This window comes from Pleurodeles waltl, chromosome 9 (assembly GCF_031143425.1).
Source record: "Pleurodeles waltl isolate 20211129_DDA chromosome 9, aPleWal1.hap1.20221129, whole genome shotgun sequence".
In the NCBI taxonomy this organism is placed as follows: Eukaryota; Metazoa; Chordata; class Amphibia; order Caudata; family Salamandridae; genus Pleurodeles; species Pleurodeles waltl.
Genome location: NC_090448.1, coordinates 141793550 through 141819319, shown reverse-complemented (window position 1 = coordinate 141819319; position 25770 = coordinate 141793550). Strand labels below are relative to the sequence as shown.

At 41.6% G+C, this 25770-nt stretch overlaps 2 long non-coding RNA genes across 2 annotated transcripts; both read right to left on the bottom strand.

The window, feature by feature from the left end:
* Positions 1 to 753: 753 nt before the first annotated feature.
* Positions 754 to 9065, bottom strand: LOC138258594 (uncharacterized). Its single transcript, XR_011198439.1, has 2 exons — positions 8962 to 9065; positions 754 to 2045 (listed from the first exon to the last, which is right to left on the bottom strand). It is a non-coding gene; the product is annotated as an uncharacterized lncRNA (long non-coding RNA).
* Positions 9066 to 16155: 7090 nt separating this feature from the next.
* Positions 16156 to 24462, bottom strand: LOC138258593 (uncharacterized). Its single transcript, XR_011198438.1, has 2 exons — positions 24359 to 24462; positions 16156 to 17447 (listed from the first exon to the last, which is right to left on the bottom strand). It is a non-coding gene; the product is annotated as an uncharacterized lncRNA (long non-coding RNA).
* Positions 24463 to 25770: the final 1308 nt, after the last annotated feature.

Below are 25770 nucleotides of genomic sequence, written 5' to 3'. Positions count from 1 at the left end.
AGAATGCACTTTTGGTTGCATATTTTACTTCTACAACTTTCTGATTTTTATTGTTTTATCTATGCAATGATTTTAAGTAATCATGCAATAAAGTTATTCATTCATTCATACTTCTATGTGTGCTGCATTCTGCAGCACACATAGAAGCAAAAAATCACCCTTATTTATTGTTTATGTGCAGGACAGGACACCTTCCTCACATAAACAATCATTCCCTGCAATGCAGGCACCCTTGCCAGGGTGTCTGCTTTGGTGCTAGGCAGCTAAATTTGGCACCAGCGCTAGGTGAAACCCAGTAGTGTGCCGTATTTTTGTAAATACAGTGCATTCCAGCTTTTCTGAAGGGAAGCAGCGCGGCGCTGTCAATTTTAGCATAGCGCTGTACCACTTTCTTGTAAATCTGGCCTGTAGTTTCGTATTTGTGAGAAGTGGAAGGTTATAGGTTAGCAAATCAAAATGGTGGTAAAAAGGATATGCTCCTGAGAAGAAATGAAACGCAAGAAGTTGAAGGGAAGCCATCAAATAATAAGTAAACAAATTATAATGACAATGAACCCATCCAATGAAAAGCAATGAGCGGCTCTAAGCAGAACATAACTTTATACTGTTGTCCACTAGAGGGTTTTTGCCTGGAGACAGCTGAAAGCTATCTCATAGATTAGACCTACAAAAGTTAGTAATTATACCTGCTGTATTCTTCCCTAAAGTCATTTGAAGAAACAGAGAAAAAAGTCATAATGCGGAGAGTAGCACTAATTTAAAGTCTTCCTTTATTTAGCTTTATTGTCAAGGCTTTGCAAGTGTTAGCCCCAGCAGTGATTGTGTAGTTTACATGCAAAGAGCGTTGCACAAATGTAATTTAAGAAACAAATGTCACTGAAAAAAAATACGATACATTAGAGATGACTGCTTTCCCTCCACCACTGTTACCCCTGAGTTTTCCCCATCACTATTTAGCCAAGCACATCTCTAGAAAGTCCTAAGCAAATAAAACAAACTTCATTAATGCAGAGTATGGAATTCAGAAGCTGTCTGGGAAATTGACATTTGGTATATTCTGCATTTTCTTTCATTTGGTTTTCGGGCCCTTTCTGTGTTATTGCCGGTATCACAGGTACAGATTTGTGTGAGCAATAAAAGCTGCACCCGTAATTAAATTTGTCAGTGGTAAATTACACAGTGCTTTGTGTTAACACCATACCCTTAAATATCACATTGGTTTTTCAATCAATAACATTTTTATCCGATATGAAAATACCACTTTCTGCCTTTAGTGGTGACAAATTCAAATACCACTGACACCTGTGGTGCAACCATTATCGCAGATAGCTGCTTAGGTGATAGAGACCCCAGAGTTTAAATAAAGCCGCTCAGCAAATGTTCTCTTTGAGTCAGCTCTTCTCCTCTAAATGAAGGACACCCATGTAGCCACTGCTTATGTTCTAAAATTGCTTTCTGAAGTTTTTGCAGATATATTCCATTTTTCTTATTGTTAGGTGCAAGCGTCTTGGAAATGGGCAATGGGTTGTGTGAAATAGTGCGGAGATCTTTACAAAAAACATCAATGTCTTTCATTAGACAATACTTTGAGCACGTTTGTAGAACACTTGGAAGATTTCCTTTTGGGTTTATTTCAGAAAAATAGACGACCATATATTTTTGCAAACTGCTCTGACTTATCAGGTCGCTGCAAAAAAGGTTAAGTGCGAGTGGGAACATGTTTTCTGAAGTATCCGCATCCGTGTGGTTTCTCTTGGTTTCAGCAGGAGATCCAATCTTGAGGTTGCTTCTGCCACTTGAGCTGAGAAAGATGATTTTATCCGCCATTTCTTTCTGGGTGACAAGCCACTGTACCTGGCCCACGTCAGCAACCTTCCTTTTCTGCCACAAATCTAAAAAGACATCTGCTTTGCAGTATTCGTGAAGAAAGTCAGCAAAAGACAGGACAGTTTTTAGAAAAGGAGCGCTTTCTTTCGGGTATGTCAGAAGCACTCTAACCGGTGGATGCAGTCCTGTCTCATTAACAAGAAATGGCATAATACCACCTGTTGAAAATAAAAACCAAAAACGGTTCAAGTCGTACTTATGTTTGCAGTCAGTAATACGTTCTTTCTTTAAAGAAACATTAAAATAATTTTATGTTTGAAAGACATCAAATAAATTCAATTTAGCAAGCTGTTTTTTATCTCTATTTTTAAAACAATTACTAAACCAATACTAAAAGAAAATGTAGAAGACGTCTTAAATTACACATGACATCAAGGAATATTTTGAAGATTATACATGATAAGATGACTGTGGCGTTCTAGAAGGCAAAATTATGTAATTTCTTTGCATATATCCGGAAACCACGTTGGCAAGACTTGAATGTGAAAAGCTCCTTGATTGTTTTTTATCAGGCATAATTACAGTAACTGCTGTCGCAAATATGATGAAGTCAACAGTTTACATGGAAGTTGTAGGAACAAACAAGGGTAATCGCTCGGCCTAAAGTCAGGACATGGGTAGCTTACGAACATTTGTATTTGTTGAGGCAACAGTGGTCATGCGGTAAGTGAAAACTCATTACCACTGGAAAGTGACTACATAGTACAACAATAAAAACGTACCCACTGATGTTGGTTTTCACTAAATGGGTGCCATCAACCGTGTTATTATGGCTCCAAACATTCGTGGTTGTGAGGAGAACTGAAAGATTGTTTTTTAGACTTCTTGATATTAAAAAAACTTTAGTCCATTTATATAGTGCCCTATCATTATATGGGATCAGTCGCTCACTGTTCAACAGTACCAACAAATGTCCCTTTGAAATTAGGAACATGATGATTTCATATCTTAACTATCAGCATGGTGGAAGGGCTGCATGTAACCTTCAATACTTAAGGCCACTTAGATTATGCAGCAGGGTTCCATCAACTATGCAACAAAAAAGGCAAGTTTTACACTGTCAGCTAAAAGGTTTTGTCTAATTATAATCAGTTTACTATCTAAATGCGGCACTCCTCAACTGATCTATGACTAGCTGGCCATTGCAAAGGCGCTACCACTGCAAAGTAATATGTGTGGCTGCGTTTTAAGTAACTTTGATCTGTTTGTGCAAGAACCAATGTTTTAGTTAGATTCTGCAAATTATGCAGTAGATGGTGGATTATGTGGAAAATACGACAAATCCATGATCCTGTGGAATACAGCATGGCTGCAGAATCCCATAATTCCAGGGGGCCCTGCATGTAGACAGCAGTTTGACTGGACACTTGTATTTTTCCTCTGACATGCAGCATGTGTCAACCATGGGAAAGAGAGAGATTACCAAAACCAGTAATGGTGTGATTAGCACACAGCATTCCAGTGGGACACAGGGTCATGATCACACTGCTCAGCAGCAGTGGGAGGCTTGTGTGACCCTCCTAGTTCTCCTCTCTGAGTATGAATAGTATTCCACAAAATCCTGGAATGTGTTAATATAAAGCTTATCTAAAAATAGCTTAAAATGAGTCCAGTAAGACACTGGTCTTCACTTTGTAGATTTTCAGTGGACGGGAAAATATGGTTGATGTCCCCAATAGAATGTTAAGAAAAACAGTAGTACATGACACAAGACTGGTACAGATGGGGTAGATTGGAGCAGGGGAGTTAGGTGGATTAGCATGGTAGATTAGAGATGGGTATATTGAATTAGGGGAGATTGGGGTGGAGTGGGGTAGAGAGAAGTAGATAAAAGTAGGGTAGATTGAGTAGAATGGAGTGGGGCATATTGGGATAGATTAGAGTGGCGTGGGGTGGGTTGGGGAAGCCTGGAGTGAGTGGTCTGGGGTAGATTGAGTGGGGAGACTAGAGTGGATTTGGGTAGATTGGAGTGGGGTTGAGTGGCTGGATTACAATAAGGTAGATTGGAATGAAGTGGAGTAGATTGGGTAGTTTGGAGTAAGGTAGATTGCGGAAGTGTGGAGTAGATTGGCGTGATTGGGGTAGATTGGTTACAGTGCGATAGATTGGAGTGGAGTGGGGTAGATTGGGATGTGTGGGATAGATTGGAATGGGGTAGATTGGGGAAGAGTAGGGTAGATTGAAGTAGAGTTGATTTAGAGTGGAGAAGATTATGGTAGTTTGGAGTATGGTAGATTGGAGTGGGGTAGATTGAACTGGGGTAGATTGGGGTGAAGTGGAGTAGATTGGGGTGAAGTGGAGTAGATTGGGGTGGAGTGGTGTAGGCTGGACTGGGGTAGATTGAAGTGGGGTAGAGGGGGTAGAGTGGAGTGGAATATATTGGGGTAGATTGGAGTGAAGTGGGGTAGACTGAAGGGGGGTAGATTGAAGTGGATTATAGTAGGGTAGATGGAGTGAAGTGGGTGGAGTGGGATAGACTGGAGTTCAATAGATATGAGTGGGGTAGATTGGAGTGGATTTAGAGTGGTGTGGGGTAGATTGGAGTAGGGTAGATTGGTCTAGGGTGGGATAGATTGGAGGGGAGTGGATTGGAATGGAGTAGTTTGGGGTAGATTGGAGTGGGGTAAATTGGACGGGGTACATTTGAGTAGAGTAGTTTGGGGCGGAGTGGGATAGGGTATATTACAGTGGGGTGAGTTAGGATGGAGTGGGTTAGATTAGAATGGAGTGGGGTAGATTTGGGGGGCATGTGGTACAGTGGAGTGGGGTAGATTGGGTAGAGTGGGATGGTGTGTGGTAGAGTGAGGTAGAGTGGAGTGGGGTAGATTGGGTGGATTGTAGTGGGCTCGATTGTGGTACAGTAGAGTGAGGTAGATTGGAGATGGATAGATTTGAGTTGAGTCCAGATTCGAGTGGAGTGAGATAGATTGGGTGGGTTGGAGTGGGACAGATTAGGATTGAGTGGTGTGGGGTAGATCAAGTGGATTAGAGTGGGGTAGATTGGAATGGGGTAGGGTACACTGGGTGGATTAGTGTATGGTAGGTTGGAATAGAGTGGGAGTAGATTGGCATGGGGTGGGGTGGGGTAGAGTAGATTGGAGTATACTGCAGTAGATTGCAGCTGGGTAGATTGGAGAGGAGTAGACAGAAGAAGGGTAGACTGGAGTAGAATGGAATGGGATATATTCAGGTAGATTGGAGTGGGGTAGATTGGGGAAGAGTTGAGGGGGTTGGATTGGGGTAGATGGAGTGGAGTTGGGTAGACTGGAGTGCAGTGGGGTAGATTAGGTGGATTATAGTAGGGTAGAATGGAATGGAGTGGCAGTAGACTTGGATAGTTTGGTGGGTGTGGGGTAGATTGGTGGAAAGGGGTAAATTGGAGTGGTATGAGATAGATTAGGATGGGGTGGGGTAGATTGTAGTGGGGTAGATTGGGGTAAAGTGAGGTGGATTGGAGTGAAGTTGATTGGGGTGGAGTAGATCACGGTAGATTGGAGTGAAGTAGACTGGAGTGGGGAAGTAGGATAGATTGAATTGGGTGAATTGCAGTAGATTGAGGGTGAAGTGGAGTAGTTTGGGGGTGGAATGAGGTAAAATGGTGTGGAGTGGGGTAGGTGACTGGAGTGGGGAAGACTGGAGTAGGGTAGATTGGAGTGAGGTAGATCAGGAAGAAGGAGTGGGATACATTGGGGTAGATTGGAATATGGTAGAGTGGGGTGGGGTAGACTGAAGTGGAGTGGGTGGATTGGAGGGAGCAGATAGGAGTGGAGAGGAATAGACTGGAGTAGAGTAGATTGGTGGGGAGTAGACTGGAGTGGAGTTGACTGGATTGGAGTTGGATAGAGTGGTGTGGGGTAGATTGGGAAGGGGTGTGGTAACTTGGAGTGGGGTAGATTGAGTTAGGAAGGGGTAAATTGGAGTGGAGTAGATTGGCATGGGGGAGATTGGAGTAGGATATAATTTGAGGTACAGTGGGGTAGGGTAGATTGCGGTGGGTTGGGGTGGAGTTGGTTAGACTGGACTGGAGTGGGGTAGATTTGGATGGCACGTAGTAGATTGCAGTGAAGTGGAGTGGGGTAGGTTGGGTAGAGTGGAGTGTAGTGGGGTAGATTGGGGTAGAGTGGAGTGGGGTAGATTGGGTAGATTGGATTGGGGTAGATTGGAGTAGAGTGTACTTGGTTAGACTGGAGAGGAGTCGATATCGGGGTAGAATGAAATAGATTGGGGAAGAGTGGAGCTGTGAAGTGGAGTGGGGTAGATTGGGTGGATTAGTGGTTTAAAGTGGAGTAGATTGGTTTATTGGAATGGGGTGGGGTAGATTGGGTGGACTTGAGTAGGGTAGATTGGAATGAGTAGGATAGATTGGAGTGGAGTGGGGTAGGATAGATTGCAGTGAAGTGAGGTAGACTGGGGTACAGTGGAGTGGGGTAGATTAGAGTGAATTGGGGTAGATTGGAGTAGAGTGGGGTAGGTTGGAGTGGGGTTGATTGGGTTAGAATGAGTTGAATGGAGTAGACTGGAATGGAAACGATTGAGGTGTAGTGGAGTGGGGTAAATTGGGGGAGAGATGAGTGGGGTAGATTGGATCACAGTCAAGTGGAGTGGGGTAGATTGGGTTAGAGTAGTGTAGATTGAAATGGTGAATTGAATTGAGGTGGGATAAACTGCAGTGGGGTGGGTTGGAGTGGGGTAGGGTTGATTGGGTTAGATTAGAATATAGTGTGGTGGAGTGAGGTAAAATGGGATAGAGAGGTGTGGGTTAGATTGGATCATAGTGGAGTGGACTGGGGTAGATTGGGTTAGAGTGGTGTAGGTTGAAGTGAGGTAGATTGGAGAGGGTGGGGTAGATTGGGCTGGAATTAAGTGGGGTAGGGTAAATTGGGGTAGGTTAGAGTGGAGTGAGGTATGTTGGAGTGGGGCAGATTGGAATGGAGAAGATTAGGGTAGACTGTTGCGAGGTAGAGTAGGATGGAGTAGATTGACCCACATTGGAGTGAAATAGATTGGAGTTGAGAGGGGTAGATTGGAGTTGGGTAGATTGAAGTGGGGTAACTGGTATGTAGTGGAGGAGTGTAGACTGGAGTGGTGTGTTGTGTCATGAAATGAGTGGCACAGATTGGAGAGGCATGGAGTCGAGTGTTGTGTCATAGTATCTTAGAGTGGAGGGGGGTAAAGTGGAGTGGCATGTCATAGAAGGAAGTGGCGTAGAAAGGAGTGGTGTTGCATAATGTGGAGTGGGGTAGTGAGGAGTATGCATGGTGTTTTAGCACACTGTCATTATAGACAACATATTTTCAATTGAAATGACCAGTACATGTGCACCAAAACACAGTTTTACTGCAAACAAACAATGAGTGCAAATGTCTTCACCGAGTGTAAATGTGTTTTGATTGTATTCAAATATCTGTTTCCACCATTCTTCCGAATTAAACAAAAATGTGCTTCATTTGTACTAATTCTGAAACATCAGTAGTTTTTTTTGTTTTTGTGTGCTAGAAAAAAATAACATGCACTCTCTCCTTTTACATGGATACTCAGCAGGATTGTCACATAAATGCTTTTGCTTTGAAGTCAGAGAAAGAAAAGTAAGCACCAAGCTCCCTCGGAAGAGAGAGCTTGATATTTGACCTCTGTCCCTTAATACATGGCAAATGTGACAAGAATTAAAGGCCTGTTTACAGAAATCTTGTTTGTGGAAGAATACAGTAAACAAGGTTCAGTCAGCAGGAGTGATAAACTTAAGCTGGACATCCTAAAGCAAATAAAGCCAGCAAATGGAAAGCCAGACAATGTGAGTTACAAACCACACAGCCAATGGTAAGCAATGGGCAGAATGCATTCCTAGGTCAGCTTTCTGAATGTCCCCAAGATATCTTCAGCCAACCACAAAGCTACTCTTTTTTTTAGACTTCAACCTAAAAATATTTCTCCTGGTTACATCTCTGCCAGGTAGCCTACCATTTTGGCGCAAACCCAGATTTAGAAGTGTTTGTAAATCCGAGTTTGCATTAAAACATATGGGTAGAAGCATGGGATTGCTCATGGTCCACCGATGTAAAGTCTACACAATGCAAAGTAACGCTGCCCTGTGTTACTCTGTATGTACTAAAACACGCAAAGCACACAAATCGAAAAGTGATGAAACGGCCAACACAAGATCTTAGTAAATCTAGCCTTAATCTGTATTGCACTAGGATGAATAATTCACAGGAGGAGTAAGAAGTTGACTCAGGTGCCCGTAAACTGGAAGGCTAGAAACACAAGGTTGACATTTTAAAGTGTTTCTCATAATGTAGAACAGCAGACTCTGAGAATATAGGTGAGAGGTAAGATGTCAAGATTGCAAAAATGGGTTGAAAAAAGTAGGGTATCCTCAACGTTGATTAGTAAATTAGTAAGAGCAGACATTGGGCAAATGAAGGTATATGCATATGTTTGTACATATAATTATTTCAATGCGAAAGGAATAAGGTGAGTTATTAGTGTAGTCTTCATAACTGAATATGTAAGATAGAGAAGAAGATAATTTGATGGGAACACAAAGGCAGAAGACAGAATAAGAGAAGAGCCCGGACTCCAGGTCCAGAACACTGAGGTATCTAGTTTAAGCAAGATATGCTGTTCAAAAGGCCAGAAAGTGAAGATTTAATCATAAGTAAAGGAAGACTGAAGACTGATGAAAAAAGGTGGAGGAACAGATGGGAGGAAAAAATTGAAATGACAGGTTATGAGATGCACAGAATAGCAGCAAAGGTATGACGAGAAGGACTAGATAATAGTGCAGGAGCTGGTAAATAGTTGTCAGAAATAAAGTAGGTGAAATTTATTTTTGTAGATTGTACGGTAAACAGAACAGGTGGAAGAAGAGATCTAGGATAGACTGAAAACTTCTGTTTCCAGAGACTTTATATTTACAGAACAATCAACTTGCTAACGGTTACAAGAATATAATTATTTATTTTTTATATATTTTCCAAATGTGACTTTCTATAGATATGCACATGTATTTTTAATTCATTGGCAATATTTACTAAAACAAGAACAGTCTTAAATATGTAAAAATTTTGTTCTTACCATACTTACTAATGCAATACAAGGCTACAGCAATTCCGCAGACCACAAATAATGCACTAAGCAAAATGATGGGAAGATTGGTCCTGGGGGCTGGCTCTGGGGCTAAAGAGAACAGAAATTGTTAAGGTATGTTTCTTATTCAAGTGGTTTGTTCAATAAATATAGAACATTGGAAAATGTATGAGACTGATATCAAATGAGTTATGATTTTTGTGGAAGGGATTACACAACACACTTTAAATTGTGACCACAACAATTTACTGAAGAGGGGATAGAGCAGGATTATAATACAAAATCTGCCATAACCAAAATAGTGTCAGGGCGCATTGGAAACAGCAAAAGGGTATCTGAACTGCTCTTATATTCCATCATATATATTGTTTTATGGTGAGCACTGAAGGTGTATAATGAAAACAAAATAAATATCACCATTGCCTATAATTGATATTGGTGCAACCCAACAGTGGCCGTCCTCAAAGACACATTTATTCCCATATTGTGTTTAGCAAAATAGTTTTCAAGATCCTAAAAGTTTGGTACAGAATTACAATTGTTAATCCTTTAAACAATCTAAAGTATCACATAAGCAGTCAACACTCTGCAAAGCCACCCATATACATTAACAGCCAAAACATTCACACAATAAATACTAAGATGCTATGCATATTGGTTTCAGTTGTTGGCACACTGATAATAGTTGTCTAAAAAACAAAACAATGAAGAGGAGCAAATGCAATAAGTGACTTTAGTTCTAAAATGAGATAAACATAATTCTATTAAGACAATACTACAACTGTGGCTTTAAGGGAAAATGCCAGTTTCATCACAACAGTAAAACATAAAATCATAAAATGAGTAACTCAATCCTGACCCAGAACCCCATTAGACTTTGTTTGATGGTAATGCAGCCTGTTCTAACCTAAGGGAAACTATTTTGGTATCTTTATCCAGATGAAATAATCAGAAGAGTATATTACATGGTGCAATCTCAACTAGGCAATGCCTTCATGGTACCAGAGGTTACACTAATGAACCTAGCTCGGCTCTTCCTCATATCTGTCCCTCACACAGATTTCTTTCAAAATCAAGAGCTCCGAAAGATGTATAGTGGTGTACCTAAAAATCGTCTTCAAAGAAAGTAACATTTTAAGATTAAGGTCACAATTGAGAGGCATTGCAGTGGACTTTACTTAACAATGATGTAGGGAGCAAGAGGATCATCCTCTCTCTGTGGCGATGAGCTTTGAGGCATTAGCGATATGTCATTTTAGAGAAAAGGAAAATCATTTTTAAATTGAATTAAAATTTAAGTTAAGCCTGATTGCTTTTCTGCCAAGCACAGGTAATTTTGTGACTTTAGTGGTTCACTTTGACAGGGATTGTGTCTGTTGCTTGAGAAAGGTTCCTACCCCACTCAACCAACAACCCAATTTTTCACACTGGTGATCAGTGATGGGGTCTAGTACTTGTGTTTGTGCAGTACTATACAGTGATTTTTGTAACACAAAAATCCCACATAAATAAATTGGCACCAGAGTTAACCTCCTTTTTAACTCTCCTCAGTTGCTGATTGACCAATTTAGTTCCTACTTCTGTTTTTCTACTATGACTATGGAGCTACTCAGTGTTGCAAACCTCAACAGGGCTGAGCTGCTGGGGCTCTGCAAAGAAAGGGGGCTCAATACAGGCAAGAGGGCCACAAAGCTGCACTTTCAGATCACGTGCCTACGAGGACGTTAGGAGGATTCATTCCAACCCAAAGGAATTAGAAGATGATAATCCTGAAGAGGCAGAAGTAGGCTTGGAAGAGAAGAAAGAGGGCCCAGACATGGGTCCTGAGCTGTAGGAAGAGCACAACTCACTCCCAGGAGAGGACTGGATGCAGTGCATCTGCTGGCGACTGTTCCCAGAGGATCTGGAGGACTAAAAGGCAGAAGGAGAGCACATACTACCATTGGCCAAGATGGAACTGGAAGCAAAGAAAAGAAAGCCTGAGGCAGAGAAAGTCGTAGAGGGGAAAAGGCCTGAGAGGACCTTGGCTGAAAATAAACTTCTGCTAGAGCATGAAAAGAGCACAAGGTAGCTGACGCTCAAAGCCAGGGAAACTTCAGAGTCCAGCAGCAACCTAGTGTCCCCTCGAGAGATGATGGTCCACATGCCACAAGCCCTGGTGACCAGTTATGTGGTGGGAGATGATATATCTCATTTTTATTCTTCATGCAAACAATGTACCATCTTTGGTTGTGTGTGTGTTGTTTGTTCCATCATAATTTTTTTCACATGTTATATTACAGCCCTGAAGAAGTCCTGTGTTACAGGACGAAATGTGTTGGCTGTTGGCTGCTTTTACCACTAACATGATGTATTGTTAAGAATAAATGGAAGGCTGTTGGCTGTTCTTACCACCAACATGATGTACTGTCAAGAATAAATGAAAGAATAAGAAAATAAAAAGAAAAATTATCACATCCCTATGACAAGAGGACTGGACATTTTGAACTAATTACCTGATGAGTGGTGCACCACCTTTCTGTTTTGTGGCCCAGCAGCAGTGGCAGTTGCTGGGCCCTTTGATTAAAAATTAAAATGGAAGGGCTGCAAGGGGGTAATAGAGCAACATAGGAGTGAATTGCAGGACAGTTGAAGAGGATGCGGAGCAGCACAAGAGAGAGCACTCTTATGGCGTGTGTAATGAAAATGAAAAAAAAGTGGGCCTATTTACAAGCAACTTGCATCACCAGAGCATCACTTTCAGCAACACTCCAGTGGCGCAAAGCCCTGCGCCAAATTTACAAGGCAGTGTTACGCCACTTCTTGTGACTAATGCTGCTTTGTAAATATGCCCCTGATGAAGTTTTATGCTGCACAGGGGTGTGCAATGTGTGTTGCTGTGGGCATGCCACCCGAAACACCCATTGCATTTTGATGCTGCCCCAGATTTACATGTATTTGTAAACCTGAGGCAGTGCCAAAAACTAATGCCACCCCAGGGGTCGCTTTAGCATGACTCAACGAGGAGAAATACTTTTATTTCTCCTCATTTTAGTTTTTTCTATGTATGCTGCATTCTGTAGCACACATAGAAAGAGCAAAACGTTGTGAATGATTGCTTATGTGAAGGAAAGTGTTCCTTCCTGCACATGAACAATCATTAAATAATGACGATTTGCTACTTCATTGTGTACGAATACATGTATTAACGACAACAAGGAAAAGCAGAGCATTCTGGGGCTATGTCAACACCCTGCTATATACATCTACCAGCAAGGACAGTGTGGTTTCTGCTTGCGACTGGGAAAGTCATGTGAAAAAACTCTGAGGCAGATTTAAGAAAAGTGGCACTGCACCTAGTGCAGTGTCACTTTCCTTGTGCCCCTTAACGTAAAATACGGCGCACTATGGTGCAGGGTAGGGGGCAATAGCATCATTTCTTTTTATGCTATTGATGTACTCTGCAGGAGTAGTGTCAAACATGTTGGCACTACTCCTGCAGAGTATATAGGGTCCCATTATAAATAAAGGAACCCGCCTTCAACGCCTATTCTAAGCAGGCTTCAAAAGTGCCAAACAAAATAGCGCAAGGATATATCTTCGATTTCCTTGTGCCATTTTTTCAGCACCCCTAATGGGGGAACGACCCCCTTGCATACATTATGCCTGGTGCAGGCATAATGTGGTGCAGGGGTTTACAAAGTGGCCCATGGCATGCATTGCACCACTTTGTAAATATGGCACAAGGAAAATGCCACTTTAGCGCTGCCTTAGCTTAAGAAACATTAAGCTATGGCAGCATAAGATGGAGCTAGGGGCTCTTAAATCTGCCCCTGTTTGTGGATCCAGACTACAAAGACGGTGAAAGCACCATAGGGTTGCAACATGTTTTAGATGGCCTTGACAACAGGTTGCTAAATGTTTGCCAAGTCAGTGCTAGCCACCCTTAGCACTATTTGGTGTGATGCAGCTCCAGGACCAAATGGCCTTCCAGGGAGCATCTCCAGGGATGACTACGACATTTGGGTTGAGCCTATGACTATTTTATTCAATGACTGTCTATATTTTTCTGTGGTCCCGGAAGCCTGGAAAGGGTCAATACTGCATCCAATCCATAGAAAAAGGGATATTACTCGACCCAAAAATTATAGATTGATAGCACTATTGGATATGGACGGTAAGGCCTTTGCAAAGGTGCTCTTACAAGAGCTCAAAAACTGGATCACGGAAAACAATATTATACCCATGTATCAGACGGTGTTCAGAGCCAGTTCTTTCACTGTAGATAATGTACTTGCTCTTTCATATATGGGTGCCGAGGCACAGAAGACCCCATCCCATACGCTCTTTGCTTCCTTCATTGAATATAGTGTGGCTTTTGATGGTGTTGAACGCCACATTCTGTGGAAGAAACTAGCTGCTTGGGGGATACCCATAAATGTTGCTGACATCTAGAACTGCGCTATATTCTGACACATGGGTGCAAATTAAGATATCTCAAATGCATGCAACAAAGAAAACCTATACTAATAGAGGCTTAAACCAAGGCTGTTATCGTCCCCACTCTTTTCAGTCTTTACACGGCCGACCTGGGTGCAGTGTTGCTTAAAGGGAACACGTTCCCCCCCGAAACTGGGTCAGACTTTGCTCCCTATAATCCAGTATACTGACGACCTAGATTCGGAAAGGACTGAAAAGGGGCCTGAATATGTTGCATTGCTACAACCTAAAAAATGCTTTATGGGCAAATGCAGCCAAAACTAAAGTTCAGGTTTTTCGCCTCCAAACCAAAAAACATCAGATAGAATGGAATTGTGGCCCGCTAAAAATAGAGGCGGAAACTAAGCATCACTATCTTGGATTTTGGATATCAGGATTTGGTAAAATCTCACATCAGGCAGCATTGTTGGCAGCAAAAGCAGAGAGAACTACCTATGCCCTATCTAAACTTTACTATCGGCTCGGATCTTCGACTGCAGAGGCAATTAAGAAAGTCATCAAGGCCAATTTATTATCAACAATCACCTATGGCCATCTTGCATATCCTGGTAGGCTCACCGCATTGCTTGAGAACTGCTACGTAAAAGCCTACAAGAAAATATTTCAGATTCCTAGATTCACTAGGCACGCAGGGATACATCTGGAATTTGACCTGGTAAGGATGGATTTAGAATGCAAAAAGGATGCAATCAAGTTCTATCACCGAGTTTGCAGGGCTAACACTGATATCTTGTGCAGGTCCTTGAAAGCAATCTTTACAGATAATTCCAGCAACTGGGCCAAGTACCTAAGGAGCGCTGAGGAATTCTTCGATCTGGCTCCTTCCTATGCACAAGATCCTCTTATAACTAACGATGGCCCTGCTAAAAAGGACTCTGAAAGAGCATGCGGTGTAAGCCTCAACAGAAAGTGATTTTGGTTGTATTAGGGATATCAGTGGCGCTGATGGTCTGGTGGAGCCTTATGTGGACATAGGTGGCCAACCATACTTATAAGCAGCATTGGGTGCTTGTGCTTTCCAGTGTTTTGAAGATGCAACTCCTAACTCTTCCTTCCTGGGAGTACAAAATCCATTGGAAGTTTTCACATGGTTTCCAGCAACAATGTACCTTGTGTAAATATCATACTGAATCAGTACTCCATCTTGTATGCTGCTGCCCGGGACTGGCCTCAGAAAGACGCTTATTATTAAAGCCTCTATTTTTTAAATATGGGTTGAGAACATGTAAAGAGGCCCTAAAGTATATGTTTACAGCAGTGGTCCCAATGGAGCTTGCCTGCTTTGTGAAATGTTTTGCTGAAGCCGGCAGAGCCCTTCGGGAAGTGCGGGATCAGCAAAAGATAGTGTCTGGAGGGTCAGACCTGCCTGAAAAGTAACCTCATCATTAAAATGCCTGTTCTTTCCACGCTAATGCCTATTTTACCTAGGACTGCACTGAACACTTTAACCTTCTTGTTGTGATTTTATGGCATATAAGTAAAATATATGAGCATTGGTTAAGTAGATGACCTGTATAGAGGACATGTGTGGGGGTTTTGTGTCTTCAACATTATCTCCCCTACCACCGCTTGTAAGACTACATCAAGACCCTCTTGTATCTCTTTATCCTAAGAGGATGATTTTAAAAGATGGGATGCACTATTTATGCACTTTAACATTCTCATCTATCTCCGGCTCCTTTGTTAATATTGCAATAAGATAGTGCCTGATATAGTGCACTTTTATATTATCTCACTGCTGTGGGTGATTTGTAATGTGGTACACATTTCAAAGTAGGCAGCTGTTTCACTATGATGAAATGTAGCATTTCTCACTTACATTGTAGTGCGTTAACTCTTGATAGTAGCACACTTCTTAATATTTCTCCATCTATTGTTAGTAGGTGAGTTGTACTGAGAGTGGGAATCCTATATTATTTTATATATAGGTAGATGACGATTTGTGATGTAAGAATGCACTTTTGGTTGCATATTTTACTTCTACAACTTTCAGATTTTTATTGTTTTATCTATGCAATGATTTTAAGTAATCATGCAATAAAGTTATTCATTCATTCATACTTCTATGTGTGCTGCATTCTGCAGCACACATAGAAGCAAAAAATCACCCTTATTTATTGTTTATGTGCAGGACAGGACACCTTCCTCACATAAACAATCATTCCCTGCAATGCAGGCACCCTTGCCAGGGTGTCTGCTTTGGTGCTAGGCAGCTAAATTTGGCACCAGCGCTAGGTGAAACCCAGGAGTGTGCCGTATTTTTGTAAATACAGTGCATTCCTGCTTTTCTGAAGGGAAGCAGCGCGGCGCTGTCAATTTTAGCATAGCGCTGTACCACTTTCTTGTAAATCTGGCCTGTAGTTTCGTATTTGTGAGAAGTGGAAGGTTATAGGTTAGCAAATCAAAATGGTGGTAAAAAGGATATGCTCCTGAGAAGAAATGAAACGCAAGAAGTTGAAGGGAAGCCATCAAATAATAAGTAAACAAATTATAATGACAATGAACCCATCCAATGAAAAGCAATGAGCGGCTCTAAGCAGAATATAACTTTATACTGTTGTCCACTAGAGGGTTTTTGCCTGGAGACAGCTGAAAGCTATCTCATAGATTAGACCTACAAAAGTTAGTAATTATACCTGCTGTATTCTTCCCTAAAGTCATTTGAAGAAACAGAGAAAAAAGTCATAATGCGGAGAGTAGCACTAATTTAAAGTCTTCCTTTATTTAGCTTTATTGTCAAGGCTTTGCAAGTGTTAGCCCCAGCAGTGATTGTGTAGTTTACATGCAAAGAGCGTTGCACAAATGTAATTTAAGAAACAAATGTCACTGAAAAAAAATACGATACATTAGAGATGACTGCTTTCCCTCCACCACTGTTACCCCTGAGTTTTCCCCATCACTATTTAGCCAAGCACATCTCTAGAAAGTCCTAAGCAAATAAAACAAACTTCATTAATGCAGAGTATGGAATTCAGAAGCTGTCTGGGAAATTGACATTTGGTATATTCTGCATTTTCTTTCATTTGGTTTTCGGGCCCTTTCTGTGTTATTGCCGGTATCACAGGTACAGATTTGTGTGAGCAATAAAAGCTGCACCCGTAATTAAATTTGTCAGTGGTAAATTACACAGTGCTTTGTGTTAACACCATACCCTTAAATATCACATTGGTTTTTCAATCAATAACATTTTTATCCGATATGAAAATACCACTTTCTGCCTTTAGTGGTGACAAATTCAAATACCACTGACACCTGTGGTGCAACCATTATCGCAGATAGCTGCTTAGGTGATAGAGACCCCAGAGTTTAAATAAAGCCGCTCAGCAAATGTTCTCTTTGAGTCAGCTCTTCTCCTCTAAATGAAGGACACCCATGTAGCCACTGCTTATGTTCTAAAATTGCTTTCTGAAGTTTTTGCAGATATATTCCATTTTTCTTATTGTTAGGTGCAAGCGTCTTGGAAATGGGCAATGGGTTGTGTGAAATAGTGCGGAGATCTTTACAAAAAACATCAATGTCTTTCATTAGACAATACTTTGAGCACGTTTGTAGAACACTTGGAAGATTTCCTTTTGGGTTTATTTCAGAAAAATAGACGACCATATATTTTTGCAAACTGCTCTGACTTATCAGGTCGCTGCAAAAAAGGTTAAGTGCGAGTGGGAACATGTTTTCTGAAGTATCCGCATCCGTGTGGTTTCTCTTGGTTTCAGCAGGAGATCCAATCTTGAGGTTGCTTCTGCCACTTGAGCTGAGAAAGATGATTTTATCCGCCATTTCTTTCTGGGTGACAAGCCACTGTACCTGGCCCACGTCAGCAACCTTCCTTTTCTGCCACAAATCTAAAAAGACATCTGCTTTGCAGTATTCGTGAAGAAAGTCAGCAAAAGACAGGACAGTTTTTAGAAAAGGAGCGCTTTCTTTCGGGTATGTCAGAAGCACTCTAACCGGTGGATGCAGTCCTGTCTCATTAACAAGAAATGGCATAATACCACCTGTTGAAAATAAAAACCAAAAACGGTTCAAGTCGTACTTATGTTTGCAGTCAGTAATACGTTCTTTCTTTAAAGAAACATTAAAATAATTTTATGTTTGAAAGACATCAAATAAATTCAATTTAGCAAGCTGTTTTTTATCTCTATTTTTAAAACAATTACTAAACCAATACTAAAAGAAAATGTAGAAGACGTCTTAAATTACACATGACATCATAGAATATTTTGAAGATTATACATGATAAGATGACTGTGGCGTTCTAGAAGGCAAAATTATGTAATTTCTTTGCATATATCCGGAAACCACGTTGGCAAGACTTGAATGTGAAAAGCTCCTTGATTGTTTTTTATCAGGCATAATTACAGTAACTGCTGTCGCAAATATGATGAAGTCAACAGTTTACATGGAAGTTGTAGGAACAAACAAGGGTAATCGCTCGGCCTAAAGTCAGGACATGGGTAGCTTACGAACATTTGTATTTGTTGAGGCAACAGTGGTCATGCGGTAAGTGAAAACTCATTACCACTGGAAAGTGACTACATAGTACAACAATAAAAACGTACCCACTGATGTTGGTTTTCACTAAATGGGTGCCATCAACCGTGTTATTATGGCTCCAAACATTCGTGGTTGTGAGGAGAATTGAAAGATTGTTTTTTAGACTTCTTGATATTAAAAAAACTTTAGTCCATTTATATAGTGCCCTATCATTATATGGGATCAGTCGCTCACTGTTCAACAGTACCAACAAATGTCCCTTTGAAATTAGGAACATGATGATTTCATATCTTAACTATCAGCATGGTGGAAGGGCTGCATGTAACCTTCAATACTTAAGGCCACTTAGATTATGCAGCAGGGTTCCATCAACTATGCAACAAAAAAGGCAAGTTTTACACTGTCAGCTAAAAGGTTTTGTCTAATTATCATCAGTTTACTATCTAAATGCGGCACTCCTCAACTGATCTATGACTAGCTGGCCATTGCAAAGGCGCTACCACTGCAAAGTAATATGTGTGGCTGCGTTTTAAGTAACTTTGATCTGTTTGTGCAAGAACCAATGTTTTAGTTAGATTCTGCAAATTATGCAGTAGATGGTGGATTATGTGGAAAATACGACAAATCCATGATCCTGTGGAATACAGCATGGCTGCAGAATCCCATAATTCCAGGGGGCCCTGCATGTAGACAGCAGTTTGACTGGACACTTGTATTTTTCCTCTAACATGCAGCCTGTGTCAACCATGGGAAAGAGAGAGATTACCAAAACCAGTAATGGTGTGATTAGCACACAGCATTCCAGTGGGACACAGGGTCATGATCACACTGCTCAGCAGCAGTGGGAGGCTTGTGTGACCCTCCTAGTTCTCCTCTCTGAGTATGAATAGTATTCCACAAAATCCTGGAATGTGTTAATATAAAGCTTATCTAAAAATAGCTTAAAATGAGTCCAGTAAGACACTGGTCTTCACTTTGTAGATTTTCAGTGGACGGGAAAATATGGTTGATGTCCCCAATAGAATGTTAAGAAAAACAGTAGTACATGACACAAGACTGGTACAGATGGGGTAGATTGGAGCAGGGGAGTTAGGTGGATTAGCATGGTAGATTAGAGATGGGTATATTGAATTAGGGGAGATTGGGGTGGAGTGGGGTAGAGTGAAGTAGATAAAAGTAGGGTAGATTGAGTAGAATGGAGTGGGGCATATTGGGATAGATTAGAGTGGCGTGGGGTGGGTTGGGGAAGCCTGGAGTGAGTGGTCTGGGGTAGATTGAGTGGGGAGACTAGAGTGGATTTTGGTAGATTGGAGTGGGGTTGAGTGGCTGGATTACAATAAAGTAGATTGGAATGAAGTGGAGTAGATTGGGTAGTTTGGAGTAAGGTAGATTGCGGAAGTGTGGAGTAGATTGGCGTGATTGGGGTAGATTGGTTACAGTGCGGTAGATTGGAGTGGAGTGGGGTAGATTGGGATGTGTGGGATAGATTGGAATGGGGTAGATTGGGGAAGAGTAGGGTAGATTGAAGTAGAGTTGATTTAGAGTGGAGAAGATTATGGTAGTTTGGAGTATGGTAGATTGGAGTGGGGTAGATTGAACTGGGGTAGATTGGGGTGAAGTGGAGTAGATTGGGGTGGAGTGGTGTAGGCTGGACTGGGGTAGATTGAAATGGGGTAGAGGGGGTAGAGTGGAGTGGAATATATTGGGGTAGATTGGAGTGAAGTGGGGTAGACTGAAGGGGGGTAGATTGAAGTGGATTATAGTAGGGTAGATGGAGTGAAGTGGGTGGAGTGGGATAGACTGGAGTTCAATAGATATGAGTGGGGTAGATTGGAGTGGATTTAGAGTGGTGTGGGGTAGATTGGAGTAGGGTAGATTGGTCTAGGGTGGGATAGATTGGAGGGGAGTGGATTGGAATGGAGTAGTTTGGGGTAGATTGGAGTGGGGTAAATTGGACGGGGTACATTTGAGTAGAGTAGTTTGGGGCGGAGTGGGATAGGGTATATTACAGTGGGGTGAGTTAGGATGGAGTGGGTTAGATTAGAATGGAGTGGGGTAGATTTGGGGGGCATGTGGTACAGTGGAGTGGGGTAGATTGGGTAGAGTGGGATGGTGTGTGGTAGAGTGAGGTAGAGTGGAGTGGGGTAGATTGGGTGGATTGTAGTGGGCTCGATTGTGGTACAGTAGAGTGAGGTAGATTGGAGATGGATAGATTTGAGTTGAGTCCAGATTCGAGTGGAGTGAGATAGATTGGGTGGGTTGGAGTGGGACAGATTAGGATTGAGTGGTGTGGGGTAGATCAAGTGGATTAGAGTGGGGTAGATTGGAATGGGGTAGGGTACACTGGGTGGATTAGTGTATGGTAGGTTGGAATAGAGTGGGAGTAGATTGGCATGGGGTGGGGTGGGGTGGGGTAGAGTAGATTGGAGTATACTGCAGTAGATTGCAGCTGGGTAGATTGGAGAGGAGTAGACAGAAGAAGGGTAGACTGGAGTAGAATGGAATGGGATATATTCAGGTAGATTGGAGTGGGGTAGATTGGGGAAGAGTTGAGGGGGTTGGATTGGGGTAGATGGAGTGGAGTCGGGTAGACTGGAGTGCAGTGGGGTAGATTAGGTGGATTATAGTAGGGTAGAATGGAATGGAGTGGCAGTAGACTTGGATAGTTTGGTGGGTGTGGGGTAGATTGGTGGAAAGGGGTAAATTGGAGTGGTATGAGATAGATTAGGATGGGGTGGGGTAGATTGTAGTGGGGTAGATTGGGGTAAAGTGAGGTGGATTGGAGTGAAGTTGATTGGGGTGGAGTAGATCACGGTAGATTGGAGTGAAGTAGACTGGAGTGGGGAAGTAGGATAGATTGAATTGGGTGAATTGCAGTAGATTGAGGGTGAAGTGGAGTAGTTTGGGGGTGGAATGAGGTAAAATGGTGTGGAGTGGGGTAGGTGACTGGAGTGGGGAAGACTGGAGTAGGGTAGATTGGAGTGAGGTAGATCAGGAAGAAGGAGTGGGATACATTGGGGTAGATTGGAATATGGTAGAGTGGGGTGGGGTAGACTGAAGTGGAGTGGGTGGATTGGAGGGAGCAGATAGGAGTGGAGAGGAATAGACTGGAGTAGAGTAGATTGGTGGGGAGTAGACTGGAGTGGAGTTGACTGGATTGGAGTTGGATAGAGTGGTGTGGGGTAGATTGGGAAGGGGTGTGGTAACTTGGAGTGGGGTAGATTGAGTTAGGAAGGGGTAAATTGGAGTGGAGTAGATTGGCATGGGGGAGATTGGAGTAGGATATAATTTGAGGTACAGTGGGGTAGGGTAGATTGCGGTGGGGTGGGTTGGGGTGGAGTTGGTTAGACTGGACTGGAGTGGGGTAGATTTGGATGGCACGTAGTAGATTGCAGTGAAGTGGAGTGGGGTAGGTTGGGTAGAGTGGAGTGTAGTGGGGTAGATTGGGGTAGAGTGGAGTGGGGTAGATTGGGTAGATTGGATTGGGGTAGATTGGAGTAGAGTGTACTTGGTTAGACTGGAGAGGAGTCGATATCGGGGTAGAATGAAATAGATTGGGGAAGAGTGGAGCTGTGAATTGGAGTGGAGTGGGGTAGATTGGGTGGATTAGTGGTTTAAAGTGGAGTAGATTGGTTTATTGGAATGGGGTGGGGTAGATTGGGTGGACTTGAGTAGGGTAGATTGGAATGAGTAGGATAGATTGGAGTGGAGTGGGGTAGGATAGATTGCAGTGAAGTGAGGTAGACTGGGGTACAGTGGAGTGGGGTAGATTAGAGTGAATTGGGGTAGATTGGAGTAGAGTGGGGTAGGTTGGAGTGGGGTTGATTGGGTTAGAATGAGTTGAATGGAGTAGACTGGAATGGAAACGATTGAGGTGTAGTGGAGTGGGGTAAATTGGGGGAGAGATGAGTGGGGTAGATTGGATCACAGTCAAGTGGAGTGGGGTAGATTGGGTTAGAGTAGTGTAGATTGAAATGGTGAATTGAATTGAGGTGGGATAAACTGCAGTGGGGTGGGTTGGAGTGGGGTAGGGTTGATTGGGTTAGATTAGAATATAGTGTGGTGGAGTGAGGTAAAATGGGATAGAGAGGTGTGGGTTAGATTGGATCATAGTGGAGTGGACTGGGGTAGATTGGGTTAGAGTGGTGTAGGTTGAAGTGAGGTAGATTGGAGAGGGTGGGGTAGATTGGGCTGGAATTAAGTGGGGTAGGGTAAATTGGGGTAGGTTAGAGTGGAGTGAGGTATGTTGGAGTGGGGCAGATTGGAATGGAGAAGATTAGGGTAGACTGTTGCGAGGTAGAGTAGGATGGAGTAGATTGACCCACATTGGAGTGAAATAGATTGGAGTTGAGAGGGGTAGATTGGAGTTGGGTAGATTGAAGTGGGGTAACTGGTATGTAGTGGAGGAGTGTAGACTGGAGTGGTGTGTTGTGTCATGAAATGAGTGGCACAGATTGGAGAGGCATGGAGTCGAGTGTTGTGTCATAGTATCTTAGAGTGGAGGGGGGTAAAGTGGAGTGGCATGTCATAGAAGGAAGTGGCGTAGAAAGGAGTGGTGTTGCATAATGTGGAGTGGGGTAGTGAGGAGTATGCATGGTGTTTTAGCACACTGTCATTATAGACAACATATTTTCAATTGAAATGACCAGTACATGTGCACCAAAACACAGTTTTACTGCAAACAAACAATGAGTGCAAATGTCTTCACCGAGTGTAAATGTGTTTTGATTGTATTCAAATATCTGTTTCCACCATTCTTCCGAATTAAACAAAAATGTGCTTCATTTGTACTAATTCTGAAACATCAGTAGTTTTTTTTGTTTTTGTGTGCTAGAAAAAAATAACATGCACTCTCTCCTTTTACATGGATACTCAGCAGGATTGTCACATAAATGCTTTTGCTTTGAAGTCAGAGAAAGAAAAGTAAGCACCAAGCTCCCTCGGAAGAGAGAGCTTGATATTTGACCTCTGTCCCTTAATACATGGCAAATGTGACAAGAATTAAAGGCCTGTTTACAGAAATCTTGTTTGTGGAAGAATACAGTAAACAAGGTTCAGTCAGCAGGAGTGATAAACTTAAGCTGGACATCCTAAAGCAAATAAAGCCAGCAAATGGAAAGCCAGACAATGTGAGTTACAAACCACACAGCCAATGGTAAGCAATGGGCAGAATGCATTCCTAGGTCAGCTTTCTGAATGTCCCCAAGATATCTTCAGCCAACCACAAAGCTACTCTTTTTTTTAGACTTCAACCTAAAAATATTTCTCCTGGTTACATCTCTGCCAGGTAGCCTACCATTTTGGCGCAAACCCAGATTTAGAAGTGTTTGTAAATCCGAGTTTGCATTAAAACATATGGGTAGAAGCATGGGATTGCTCATGGTCCACCGATGTAAAGTCTACACAATGCAAAGTAACGCTGCCCTGTGTTACTCTGTATGTACTAAAACACGCAAAGCACACAAATCGAAAAGTGATGAAACGGCCAACACAAGATCTTAGTAAATCTAGCCTTAATCTGTATTGCACTAGGATGAATAATTCACAGGAGGAGTAAGAAGTTGACTCAGGTGCCCGTAAACTGGAAGGCTAGAAACACAAGGTTGACATTTTAAAGTGTTTCTCATAATGTAGAACAGCAGACTCTGAGAATACAGGTGAGAGGTAAGATGTCAAGATTGCAAAAATGGGTTGAAAAAAGTAGGGTATCCTCAACGTTGATTAGTAAATTAGTAAGAGCAGACATTGGGCAAATGAAGGTATATGCATATGTTTGTACATATAATTATTTCAATGCGAAAGGAATAAGGTGAGTTATTAGTGTAGTCTTCATAACTGAATATGTAAGATAGAGAAGAAGATAATTTGATGGGAACACAAAGGCAGAAGACAGAATAAGAGAAGAGCCCGGACTCCAGGTCCAGAACACTGAGGTATCTAGTTTAAGCAAGATATGCTGTTCAAAAGGCCAGAAAGTGAAGATTTAATCATAAGTAAAGGAAGACTGAAGACTGATGAAAAAAGGTGGAGGAACAGATGGGAGGAAAAAATTGAAATGACAGGTTATGAGATGCACAGAATAGCAGCAAAGGTATGACGAGAAGGACTAGATAATAGTGCAGGAGCTGGTAAATAGTTGTCAGAAATAAAGTAGGTGAAATTTATTTTTGTAGATTGTACGGTAAACAGAACAGGTGGAAGAAGAGATCTAGGATAGACTGAAAACTTCTGTTTCCAGAGACTTTATATTTACAGAACAATCAACTTGCTAACGGTTACAAGAATATAATTATATATTTTTTATATATTTTCCAAATGTGACTTTCTATAGATATGCACATGTATTTTTAATTCATTGGCAATATTTACTAAAACAAGAACAGTCTTAAATATGTAAAAATTTTGTTCTTACCATACTTACTAATGCAATACAAGGCTACAGCAATTCCGCAGACCACAAATAATGCACTAAGCAAAATGATGGGAAGATTGGTCCTGGGGGCTGGCTCTGGGGCTAAAGAGAACAGAAATTGTTAAGGTATGTTTCTTATTCAAGTGGTTTGTTCAATAAATATAGAACATTGGAAAATGTATGAGACTGATATCAAATGAGTTATGATTTTTGTGGAAGGGATTACACAACACACTTTAAATTGTGACCACAACAATTTACTGAAGAGGGGATAGAGCAGGATTATAATACAAAATCTGCCATAACCAAAATAGTGTCAGGGCGCATTGGAAACAGCAAAAGGGTATCTGAACTGCTCTTATATTCCATCATATATATTGTTTTATGGTGAGCACTGAAGGTGTATAATGAAAACAAAATAAATATCACCATTGCCTATAATTGATATTGGTGCAACCCAACAGTGGCCGTCCTCAAAGACACATTTATTCCCATATTGTGTTTAGCAAAATAGTTTTCAAGATCCTAAAAGTTTGGTACAGAATTACAATTGTTAATCCTTTAAACAATCTAAAGTATCACATAAGCAGTCAACACTCTGCAAAGCCACCCATATACATTAACAGCCAAAACATTCACACAATAAATACTAAGATGCTATGCATATTGGTTTCAGTTGTTGGCACACTGATAATAGTTGTCTAAAAAACAAAACAATGAAGAGGAGCAAATGCAATAAGTGACTTTAGTTCTAAAATGAGATAAACATAATTCTATTAAGACAATACTACAACTGTGGCTTTAAGGGAAAATGCCAGTTTCATCACAACAGTAAAACATAAAATCATAAAATGAGTAACTCAATCCTGACCCAGAACCCCATTAGACTTTGTTTGATGGTAATGCAGCCTGTTCTAACCTAAGGGAAACTATTTTGGTATCTTTATCCAGATGAAATAATCAGAAGAGTATATTACATGGTGCAATCTCAACTAGGCAATGCCTTCATGGTACCAGAGGTTACACTAATGAACCTAGCTCGGCTCTTCCTCATATCTGTCCCTCACACAGATTTCTTTCAAAATCAAGAGCTCCGAAAGATGTATAGTGGTGTACCTAAAAATCGTCTTCAAAGAAAGTAACATTTTAAGATTAAGGTCACAATTGAGAGGCATTGCAGTGGACTTTACTTAACAATGATGTAGGGAGCAAGAGGATCATCCTCTCTCTGTGGCGATGAGCTTTGAGGCATTAGCGATATGTCATTTTAGAGAAAAGGAAAATCATTTTTAAATTGAATTAAAATTTAAGTTAAGCCTGATTGCTTTTCTGCCAAGCACAGGTAATTTTGTGACTTTAGTGGTTCACTTTGACAGGGATTGTGTCTGTTGCTTGAGAAAGGTTCCTACCCC